Below are 11,827 nucleotides of genomic sequence, written 5' to 3' on the forward strand. Positions count from 1 at the left end.
ATCAGCCTCGTAGGCATGACCCACCGTGTGGTGGTAATGATGCTCAGACTTTGGTGGACCAGGGCAGGGCGCGTCGGGTGGCGGAGCTGGCGGCTTAGTTGGCGGCTCAACAGCAATCTTCGGCTTACCCATCGACGTCTGTGGAGGCAGGAATGACCTCTAGAACCCTTTGTGTGCCATGTTTAGTGCCGGCTCTACGTAACGAGCCCCTGCCTAAGGATTTCAAGGGCCCCCGCAAGGTGCCTAATTACACGGAGGATCAACCCCCAGAGGCCTGGATTGAGAGCTATGAGATGGCCATGGAGATGTTGGATGTTAGTGATGCTGCGAGTGCTAAGTACTTCACCATGATGTTGGATGGGCCGGCTCATACTTGGTTGAAAGGGTTGCCCGCTAACTCCATTCGGTCATGGGCGGAGTTGAAGACGCGTTTTATCCAAAAATTTAAAGACACGTGCAAGCAGACTATGTCGATTCTGGACTTAGACTCTTGCGTCCAAGGTGAGGGAGAGTCAACAACCAATTGGGTGCGCCGGGTCTCGGCCGTTATACACTCATCGGACAGTATCAACGCCGGTTCAGCAGTCCTGATGTTGGAGAAGAATTGCCATTTCCTTCCCCTTAAGCACAAGCTGGGCGGCTTAAGCACCACTGCAACGATATGGGGGAGCTCATGGCGGCTCTTGTCAAATATGCCGACTCTGATAGTACGAAGGACCCTGAGTCTGATGAGGAGAAGGCTAGCAAGGGGAAGAAGAGCGGCAATGCAAAGGGGCAGCAACATAATTCGGTGGGTCAAAGTGGCAACGGTAAGTGCAAAGCTGAAGGCGGTTTAGACTTTATGGCTAACACCAATACACAGAACAATAATCAGCGTCGTAAGGGGAAAGCATCAACGCCCCGGTTTGGAGGGCCAAAGTTTAACATTGAGGCGATGATGAATCAGCCTTGCCCAAAGCACGGTACGCAAGAGAAGCCGGCCAGCCATTTGTGGAAGGATTGCTTCATCATGAGGGAGTATAGAAATTCCAAATTTTCCAGAATAATCATGGCCTGAATGGCGGCTCAAGATCCGGCTCTCACGGACCTGGCTTTGGTGGCGGCGGCTCAAACTCCGCTTTTTAGGGCCAAGGCAATCAAGGTGGTTTTAATCAGCAATCTGGTCAAGGGAATCAGCAGCAGCAGTCTGGTTATCAGAGTAATCCAAAGCAACTCAATAGTGGTCAGTATCATGTGTTTACCACAAGTTTATGCAAATGGGACCAGAAGGTTCATAAAAGGGCAGTGAACGCGGTTGAGCCGGCGGTCCCTCGCTACTTGCGGTGGTATGAATATCCTATTGTATGGAGCCGTGAGGATCACCCACCCCGGGTTGACAATCCGGGTCAGTTGGCTTTGGTGGTTGCACCTCAAGTTGGTGGGTACAAGTTCACTAAAGTACTCATTGAAGGAGGCAACAACATCAATATCCTCTACTATGATACTTTCCGTCGTATGAATTTGACTGATAAGGATCTTAAGTCGTCTTTCACTATTTTTCATGGCGTAGTGCCTGGTAAGTCGCCGCACCTAGTGGGTAAGATAGCTTTGGAAGTGGCTTTTGGAGATGATCATGATTTCAGAGCTGAGACATTGACTTTTCAAGTGGTCAAGATCAAGAGCCCTTATCATGCCTTATTTGGGTGGCCGGCTTATGCTAAGTTTATGGCAAGACCTTGTTATGTTTATCTGCAGCTTAAGATGCCGGGTCGTAAGGGTACCATCACAGTGCATGGGAACAGGAAGATAGCCTTGGAGTGTGAAGAAGGCGATGCCGCTTGTGCTGAGTCTGTTTGTGCAACAGAGGAGTTGAAATTTTACAAAGATAATGTTGACCCGACAGATATGACACCTTTGAAGAAGCCAACCACAAAACATGACCCTCTGTTGAAGTTTAAGTCAGCAGATGACATAAAGCTGGTTGATTTTGTTCCTGGCGACTCATCCAAGCAGTTCAGTGTCAGTGCTAATATGGATCTGAAATAGGAAAGCGCGCTCATCGAGTTCATCCGTGAGAACCGGGACATCTTTGCATGGAAACCTTCTGACATGCCAGGTGTACCGAGGGAACTCGCTGAGCACACTCTCAATGTTGATCCAAAATTTAAACCGGTCAAGCAATTCCTTCGTCGTTTTAATGAAGAGAGGCGTAAGGCCAATGGTGAAGAAGTGGCCCGGCTCTTGGCGGCTGGGTTCATCATTGAAGTTTTTCATCCTGAATGGTTGGCTACCCGGTGCTGGTACTTAAGAAAAATGGCACTTGGCGCATGTGCGTGGATTACACAGACCTTAATAAGGACTGTCCGGCTGATCCTTTTGCTCTCCCTCGTATTGATCAGATCATTGATGCTACGGCGGGTTGTGAGCATTTGAGTTTTTTGGATGCTTATTCTGGGTATCATCAGATCAAGATGGCAGTTAAGGACCAGGAGAAGACAGCTTTCATCACACCCTTTGGAGCCTTCTGCTATGTATCTATGCCTTTTGGGCTCAAGAGTGCCCAGGCGACTTATCAGTGGTGTGTTCAAAATTGCCTTCATGACTAGATTTGACGCAATGTTCATGCTTATGTGGATGATATTGTTGTGAAATCTAGGAAGAAGGAGACCTTGATAGATGATTTGAAAGAGACCTTTGACAATCTCCGGGTCTACAAGATGATGCTTAACCCGGCCAAGTGTGTCTTTGGTGTGCCAGCAGGCAAGCTCTTGGGTTTTTGGTTTCTGAAAGGGGCATTGATGCTAACCCGGAGAAAATCAAGGCTATCACTTCCTTGGCTAAGCCGGCGTGTATTAATGATGTCCAACGTCTGGCGGGTCGTATTGCGGCCTTAAGCCGGTTCATAAGCTGGTTGGGCGAAAAGGCTATCCCTCTGTAGATGATGGAGAAAACATATCACTTTGTCTGGAGTGATGCTGCTGATCAGGCATTTGAGGCACTGAAAAAGCAGTTGGCTGAGCCATCGATCCTTGCAGCTCCCATTGATAAGGAGCCCTTACTGCTATATGTGGTTGCTAATAGCCGAGCCGTCAGTGTGGCAATTGTTGTGGAACGGAAAGAGGCAGGCAAGGAATATCCGGTTCAGCGGCCGGTTTATTATATCAGTGAGGTACTCATTGAATCCAAACAGAGGTACCCACATTGGCAGAAGCTGGTGTATGGGGTGTTCATGGCTAGTCGTAAGATGAAGCAGTATTTTTTCGGTCAACCCATCATTGTGGTCAGTTCTGCTCCCTTAGGGGATAATATTCAAAATAGAGAAGCCACAGGTCGGGTAGCCAAGTGGGCCATTGAGCTTCGGCCCCATGGTTTGAAGTATATGCCTCAGACAGCTATCAAGTCTCAAGCACTTGTGGATTTCATCAATGATTGGACAGAGTTGCAGATGCCTGAGGAGAAACCAGATAGCACATATTGGACTATTCACTTTGATGGATCCAGACAGTTGGAAGGCTCAGGGGCTGGAGTTATTTTGACTTCCCCACGAGGTGATAAATTTTGTTATGTCTTAAGATTGATGTTCCCTTGTACTAACAATGCAGCTGAGTATGAAGCCTTGCTCCATGGTCTTCGAATGGCTAAAGAGATGAATCTGAGCCGGGTGAGGTGTTTTGGCGACTCAGATCTGGTGGTTCAGCAAGTTTCAGGAACTTGGGATTCCAAAGATCCACTCATGGCGGCTTACCGCCGAGAGGTTGATGCTATTGCTGGTCATTTCAAAGGTTATCAAATGGAACATGTTGATCGCAGGAAAAATGAGGCGGCCGATGCTTTAAGCCGGCTAGGGTCCCAGCGTAAGCCGGTACCACCTAATGTTTGCCTTGATATTCTGCATAATCCTTCAGTTAAATTGCCTATGGAGGAAGATTTTGCTGTTCCTGACCCGGAGGCGCAGTTGGTAGCGGCTCTTCATGCTATTCCTGATTGGACAGTTCCATATTTGGCTTATATGACCCGGGGCGAGTTACTTGAAGATGAAACTTTGGCCAGGCAGATAACCTGGCGGTCTAAGTCAATGACTATTGTCAATGGAGAGTTGCACCGATGCAGTGTCACAGGGGCATTTCAACGTTGTGTTTCTCCTGAGGAAGGCCGTGAGTTACTACGAGAGATTCATGACGGAGATTGTGGCCATCATGCTGGCTCTAAGTCTCTCGTGGCTAAGGCCTTTCGTCATGGGTTTTATTGGCTGACGGCTCATGCTGATGTAGAGGATTTGGTCAGTAAATGTGATGGTTGTCAGAAATTTTCAAGACAAGTTCATGTGCCGGCTCAAGAATTGGGGATGATTCCAATTACTTGGCCATTTGCAGTCTGGGGGCTGGATATGGTTGGACCTTTTAAAGATCCAAGGATAAAAATACCCACCTTTTGGTGGCGGTTGACAAGTTTACAAAGTGGGTTGAGGCAGAGCCGGTCAGTAAGTGTGACGCAGCGATGATGGTTCAATTCATCAAAAAGGTGATTTTCCGTTTTGGCTACCCTCACAACATTATAACTGATAATGGCACTAATCTGTCTAAAGGTGCTATGAAAGAATTCTATCAATGAGAGCATATTTGTCTTGATGTGTCATCAGTGGCTCACCCCCAGTCCAATGGCCAAGCTGAAAGAGCCAATCAAGAAATCTTCAGAGGTATAAAGCCCTGGCTTATGGTCCCTTTGCAGAGGACACCGAGTTGTTGGGTTGAGGAGTTTCCTTCAGTGCTTTGGAGTATGAATACCACCCCAACAGATCTACGGGTTACACGCCTTTCTTCATGGTTTATGGAGCAGAGGCGGTTCTCCCTAGTGACATCTGTCACGCTCGCTGAGGGAGTCCTGGATTAGGGGGTCCTCGGACTGCCGGACTCTATACTTTAGCCGGACTGTTGGACTATGAAGATACAAGATTGAAGACTTCGTCCCGTGTCCGGATTGGACTCTCCTTTGCGTGGAAGGCAAGCTTGGCAATTCGGATATGTAGATCTCCTCCCTTGTAACCAACTCTGTGTAACCCTAGCCCCGTCCGGTGTCTATATAAACCGGAGGTTTAGTCCATAGGACAACAACACACTACAAAAAAATACACTTCCGTGATGATACATGTTTGTCACAGTAGGTCGCGTTTTTTGTCATGCATGTACATCCATGACAAATTTATGACAGAATCAAGATAGTAATACCTGTGCTGTCGTAGAAGTGTTGCATGACATTACCAAAATTATCATCACGGAAGTGTCCACTTCCATGACGATAAATCGCACGTCACAGAAGTGCTTTCGTCAAGGGTGACCGACACGTGGCATCCACCGTAACGGAACGCCGTTAAGTTATCGGGTCGGGTTTTGGATCCGATAACCCGTTAACAGCCCCGACCAATGGGGATTTTCCACGTGTAAAATCATCATTGGCTGGAGGAAACACATGTCGCCTCATCGTTGGGACAGATGTCATCCACTCATTCGAAAGAAGGCGCCTATGATACGTCGACACGTGGCACGGCCCAACAGAGGCCCATTCCTGTGAAAAGGCCGGCCCATTTGACTTGGTCAAAAGATGGCGGGCCGGCCCATGGAAAGCCTGTTAACGGCCTGTTCGCATATAGCCCATTTACAGCCCGCTAACCCAAGGCCCGTTACGCCCTATCCGAATTAGGCCCAGTAGCGTCATCTGGGCCATCCAATATGATTCCAGCCCGTTTTCACTTCTGGCCCATGTATGGCCCATGACGTCTTTCGGCCCATATGAGGCCCTATGTAACTCTTGGCCTATTAACGGCCCGTGGTGAAACTGGCCCGTAATGAACAGTGTATCACTTTACACCCATTAACGGCCCGTGGTGAAACTGGCCCATAATGAACAGTGTATCACTTTATACCCATTAACGGCCCGTTATTCCGTTGGGCCGTTTCCAGCCCATATTATCTTTCGGCCTTCTCAGAACCCATTTATTCTTGGGCTCAGTTCCAGCATTCGTTTACTTACAGCCCGTTACTGTCATTTTCTGCTTGTGGGCCAAATTTAGCCCGTGGTTACAGTCGGCCCGTTTGTGGTCCGTTAATATGTTGGGCCGTTTTCATAGCGTCATCAAATACGGCCTATTAACGATGGCCCGTTATGGTCGGCCATGAACGGACGATTCCAACTCTAGCCCGTTTACGGCCACAATGCGGTCTATTTGGCCCATGTTTGGCCAATCGATCATACGGCCCGTATAAGGCCCATTGATGATACGACCCGTAGAAGGCCCATTCTTTCTACGGCCCATAGAAGGCCCACTGTTTCTACGGCCCGTAGAAGGCCCACGTTTCTATGGCCCATAGAAGGCCCACTGTTTCTATGGCCCGTAGAAGGCCCACTGTTTCTACGGCCCGTAGGAGGCCCAGTGTCACTACAGTAAATATTAGCCCATGGTTATTGTGGCCTAGTTTTAAAAAATAGGTTATTGCAGCCACTAGCAAACCGCAGAAAAAGAACTGCACTGAATACAAGAAAACAAATAAACAAGACAACAAGGAAATAAATAAGCAAGCAACTTACACTAGGCTATCACGGCTATTACACATATTACATCCACTAGGCATCAAAGTTCGCCACCCGTGCAAATATAGGGAACACAACAGCATATAAACGCCGCAGCAAAACAAGTCCAGAACTGAAACCACTTCAGAAGAGCTCAAGAAACAATATCCTGGGTACCCATAATGCTGGCAAGATGCTTAGCAAGCTTATTAACTTTCTCTTGTTTGGCGCTGAAGTCCTCAAGCGCTTGCTGTTGCACCAGAAAGTATGCATCTGAATTCTGCAGGGACTTCCTCAGTCCTTCGGCTTCCTGTCGCATAACATCTGATCGATGTCTTTCAACTTGAAGTTGAGACTCAAGAAGCCGAACTGATTCAGGCAACGAGTTCGAAGAGCTGGTGCCAGCAGTGGTAGCCAGTAACTCGAACACTACATCAAGACAGGACTTTGGGGTTGTCCCAGTGTCTTCCATATAGTTTTTATCAGCTTTCTTGGAGACCAACAGGGATGTCTCACTATCTTGAACCTTATCTGCATTACTTCCTTTACCATTGCATAACAGGGTACTCTTCTCCAATATTTTATCCGCGTTCTAAAAGAGAAACAAACAAAAACATCTCAGGTTTACAATGTAGTATATGAAACTCATTTTGGTAAACCAGTTCAGTAGTAAGGTGGACAGGATAACAGCATGAAACAAACATATATCTATGTAGTATGGTCACTGTATGGTCTATATCATTCTAGTTTATGTTGCCAAATCAAGATAGATACAGTTCGAATCATATCTATTTAAGACAAAGGAGCATAGACAGAATATAAGTGTGGGAAACTACACAGCAATAACAACACTTGTAATGTGCATGGCATGAGAACATAACTGTTTATTCAATTGAAATTGAAATCAACATAGAGCAAGTTACAACAGCAAACAGCCAAACACGTTGAAGAAACAGGTTTAAAACATACCTGTTGCGCCATTGGAGTTTCAATTGCATCCTTCAAATTTGAAATTAGTTGGTATCAGTAAATAAAGTGATGCAAGAGCAAAGTAGTATGAACCATAGCTACGGAACCTGACCTGAGAACAATTCTTCTTCTGCTTTAAGCGTTGACTTCGGGTTCGGAGTGGTGGTCCTCGTGATTTGGGCACTGCAGTTGCCTTACTAACTGCTCGTGTTTGGGTGCTCTGTGGTGGAGACGGTGCTGTGTCAACGGGAACTGGGTGTCTATCTGCTGGGGTTGGGGTTAGAAGGGGTGTAGCTGGTTCTCTGTCCAACTGGGTAGGGGTACAATCTGCATGAGTGTGGGTTATGTGTGGTGGGGCTGGTTCCTGGGCAAGTACAACCGTGGTTCTATCTGCATCGACAGGTAGCACGATCTTTTCTGAAGATCGTGTTTTTACTCCCACAGATACTGCCATCACTCCCTCCAATTGAAATGGCTGATAAACAAGAAAAGTAATTGAATGTACAGACATTGTAAGATAGACAGGTGCAATGGATAGTAGGGAAGAAAACAGGGCATGAAATAATTCACATTTATGTTGTCTACGCAAACAGAATAGCAGGACATAATTTCACATATATGATGGCTAACTAAACAGGATAGCATGACACAATTTCACATGTATGATGGCTAACTAAACAGGATAGAATGACATACTTCAAAATATGATGACTATGTAAACAGGATGACATGATATAACTATACGATGTGTCTATTAAAGTGGTTGGCATGCCATAAATCACAAACATGCCGTCGATGGAAACATGATGGCATGATATAATTCACGGATAGAATGACATAATTTAAAATATGATGACTATGTAAACAGGATGAGATGATATAACTATATTATGTCTTTAGAAAATGGGTTGGCATGCCATAATTCAGATACATGCTGTCTATGTAAACATCATGGCATGACATAATTCAAATATATGATTTATATACTAAGGAAGTGAGCAGAGGGCAATCGCATATATGATGTGTCAACTAAGGAGATGGCATTCAATATTGTGTACATGATGTAAAACTAAGCATTGCAATACAACATATGCATTATATGAGTAATATAACCCTGCCAAGTTTGAGCATACACCTCAGGGGGATAATAGGACTGGTCATCTGCCTCTGAATCCTCCTCTAAAGAGCTATCTGTAACCAGCAAGATATCTGCTTCAGCAGGTAGCATTGTCTGCTTTGAAGACCTTGTTTTCACTCCAGATTTCTCCATCACCAATTCAAATGGCTGATGCACAGGAAGAGCAGTTGAATATACAAACATTGTCGACAAAAGCAATGAGAAATACAAAAAAAGGACGGCATGATATAATTCACATATATGACGCTTGCCTAAACAGCATGGCATTGCATAATTCACATACATAATGCCTTGCAACAAGATAACATTGCATAATTCACAGATATAATGTCTTGCAACAAGATGGCATTGCATAATTCACATATATGGTAATTAGACACTAAACAGGTGGCATTCACACAAAGCATTTCTAAACTAAGCAAATGACATAGCAATGCAAGATACCATACGCACGATATGAGCAACATAACCCTGCCAAGTTAGGGCATGCACCTCGGGGGGGGGGGGATATGACTGGTCATCTGTCTCTGAATCCTCCTCTGAGGAGCTATCGGTAACCAGCAAGACATGCGCTTCGTCAGCTAGTATTGTCTGCTCTGAAGACCTTGTTTCCACTCTAGATTTTTCCGTGACCGTGCCGAATGGCTGATGCACAGGAAGAGTAATTGAATGTACTAAAATTGTTGACAAATTTAACACGTAATAAAAAAATAATGGCATGATATAATTCACATATAAGATGACTGGCTAACCAGGGTGGCATTACAAAATTCACATATATGATGCCTGGCTAGACAAGACGGCATTGCATGATTCACATATACGATAAAGAAACTAAACAGATGGCATTGACACAAAGCATGTCTAAACTAAGCAGATGACATCTTTAATGTATATAGTAAGCAATGCAAGGCACCATATGCATGATATTACCAACATCAGCATGCCAAGTTAGAGCGAAGACCTCATGGGGTAAATAGGAGTGGTCTTCTCCTTCCGAATCCCCCTCAGAACAGTTATCTTCCTCTTGATTACGATCCGAAATGGGTGGAGGGGGGGGGCTGCCTTTGCGCCCACCATGGAACGACGTCTGCATGAAATTTTATTGCCACGCAAGGCTCGTCTCTTTTGCTCTACATGATCAGTTCCATTGTGTACAATAACTGGCATGCATAGGAATAAAACATAGTGAGATTATGTAAGGAGTGCATGCACAAATCCAGAGTGATGGTAGCAAACTGTGGATAGACCCAAAACCAATGATAGCAGGCAGATAATAGCTTTAGTTAAAAAAATACAGATAATGGCTCCTTTAATGTTTGTTTGCACCCAACATGAAACTCATAGTAGACACCGGAGATTAACCAGAGAGTAGACAGATAGTACTGATTGCTGCCCCAATATGTACCCCACAACCATTTAAAAACTCAAGGTTCAACATTAGTTTGGACCTGACTCAGAGTCTAATAGGTGAACACGACGATAATGTAGCATGTCATCATATTAAGCGACGCATAACGTAAGCAGACACGGAAGAGTGCGACCTCTATTGCGGACCCTTGTAGTCCTCAAGGTCATCTGCTCAGTTGATGATGGTAATGCAGTTGCCGTGGCTACCGGCGGCGGGGAAGAAGATCTGAGGCGGCGAAAGACAGTCTGGAGAGCGGATCTCTGCTGTGGTGAACCCTTCCATCGTTGGAGCAGCTGAGGTGGGGTGGAACACAGCGCCGCAGGAGCAGGACAAACCACACAAGGTTTTCTTTGACACATATTTGTAACAGAAGTAATTGAGTAAGGGCTTGTTTGAATTTGAGGATTCTAACAATGCAGGGATAGGAAATAGACAGGAATAGGATAGGAATGCATGTGCAAAACAGAGAATTTAAAAACACAGGATTTCTGCCAATCTGGGTGTTTGATTCACAACAATTGGAAGATCACAGGATGCAAAAAATCATGGTGAGATTAAGTCAAAGCACAAGAAAATGTACGGTTATAATACTATTATGCTACTATATCTTAGTCTTGTGCTTGATGAATAGGAATATGAAAAGGAGGAGAAGTGGAAATTAGAATTCCTACGGTTTTTCTTTCAAGGAGACACTAAAGGAACAAATCCTACAGTGTTCCTTTGCTCCATTCCTTTGCACCAAATTCATGAAAAGTAGTACCATAGGAAACTTTCCAATTCCCATGTTTTTCATTCACTTTTCCTTTCAAGCACTGGCGATTTAGTAGGCAGGCTTGAGCAAGGAAAATCCTACACTAAAAAAATGTTTTTGTGCTACTTCTATTACTTTGGACCCAGGCCACTGCCATACTAGCTCAACTCCCAGGCCCATCGACACATGCACAGCTCAAACGCGTAGAGATAAATAATGATGGCGTTCAAGAGAGTCCATCACGGATAGCTAAGTTGCCTGGTACCTCACTGCTTGTCATATAGTAGGATAAAATAATCGTATTTCCCATTACTACGAGTGCTCAGTGGACAATATATAAAACATGTAGAGTAAAAAAGAGATGCAACAAGTGTACAACCTCTTTGGCGAAGCCATGTCGATCTCAGCGTGATTGGGTTGCCCGGTGAGGATGCTCCGGCTGACTTGGCTGTCGGAGGAGGGGAAGAAGATCTTAGGCGTCTGGAGATGGAGCCCGAGGTACTGCTCCGCTGTGATGGAGGGTTTCGTCGTTGGAGCAGCTCCGGTTAGTTGTACGACGCCGAGGCTGAAGCAGGACAAGAGAGACAACGAACAACGTTAACCTGAGTGGAATTCTAATAGCATCTCCAATACATGACGTAAAATAAATTACCACAAAGTGCTAGATGTAAAATACATCAGCTGCTCATCTCTGAACTTAACTGTCGAAACTGAATTTAACTGTCGAAACTGAACTTAACTGTCGAAACTGAACTTAACTATCGAAACTGAACTTAACTGTCGAAACTGAATTTTGCTGTCGAAACTGAACGCACTAGCAAGGTGAGGCTACACGTCGGTCGACTGACTTTTTCATCTCTGGTCAGTCGATTTTGCAGCCGTTGGATACGAAATCAAGGGCCTGCGGTTCATCTTCAACCTCCACCCCCCTGAGCCGCCAGTCACCACCGGCCAAACAACAGCCCCCCGCCGCCCGCGGCCGGCGGTGCGCCGCCCCGCCCGCCCCGAAAACACT

Source organism: Triticum aestivum, chromosome 3D, assembly GCF_018294505.1.
Source record: "Triticum aestivum cultivar Chinese Spring chromosome 3D, IWGSC CS RefSeq v2.1, whole genome shotgun sequence".
NCBI lineage: Eukaryota > Viridiplantae > Streptophyta > Magnoliopsida > Poales > Poaceae > Triticum > Triticum aestivum.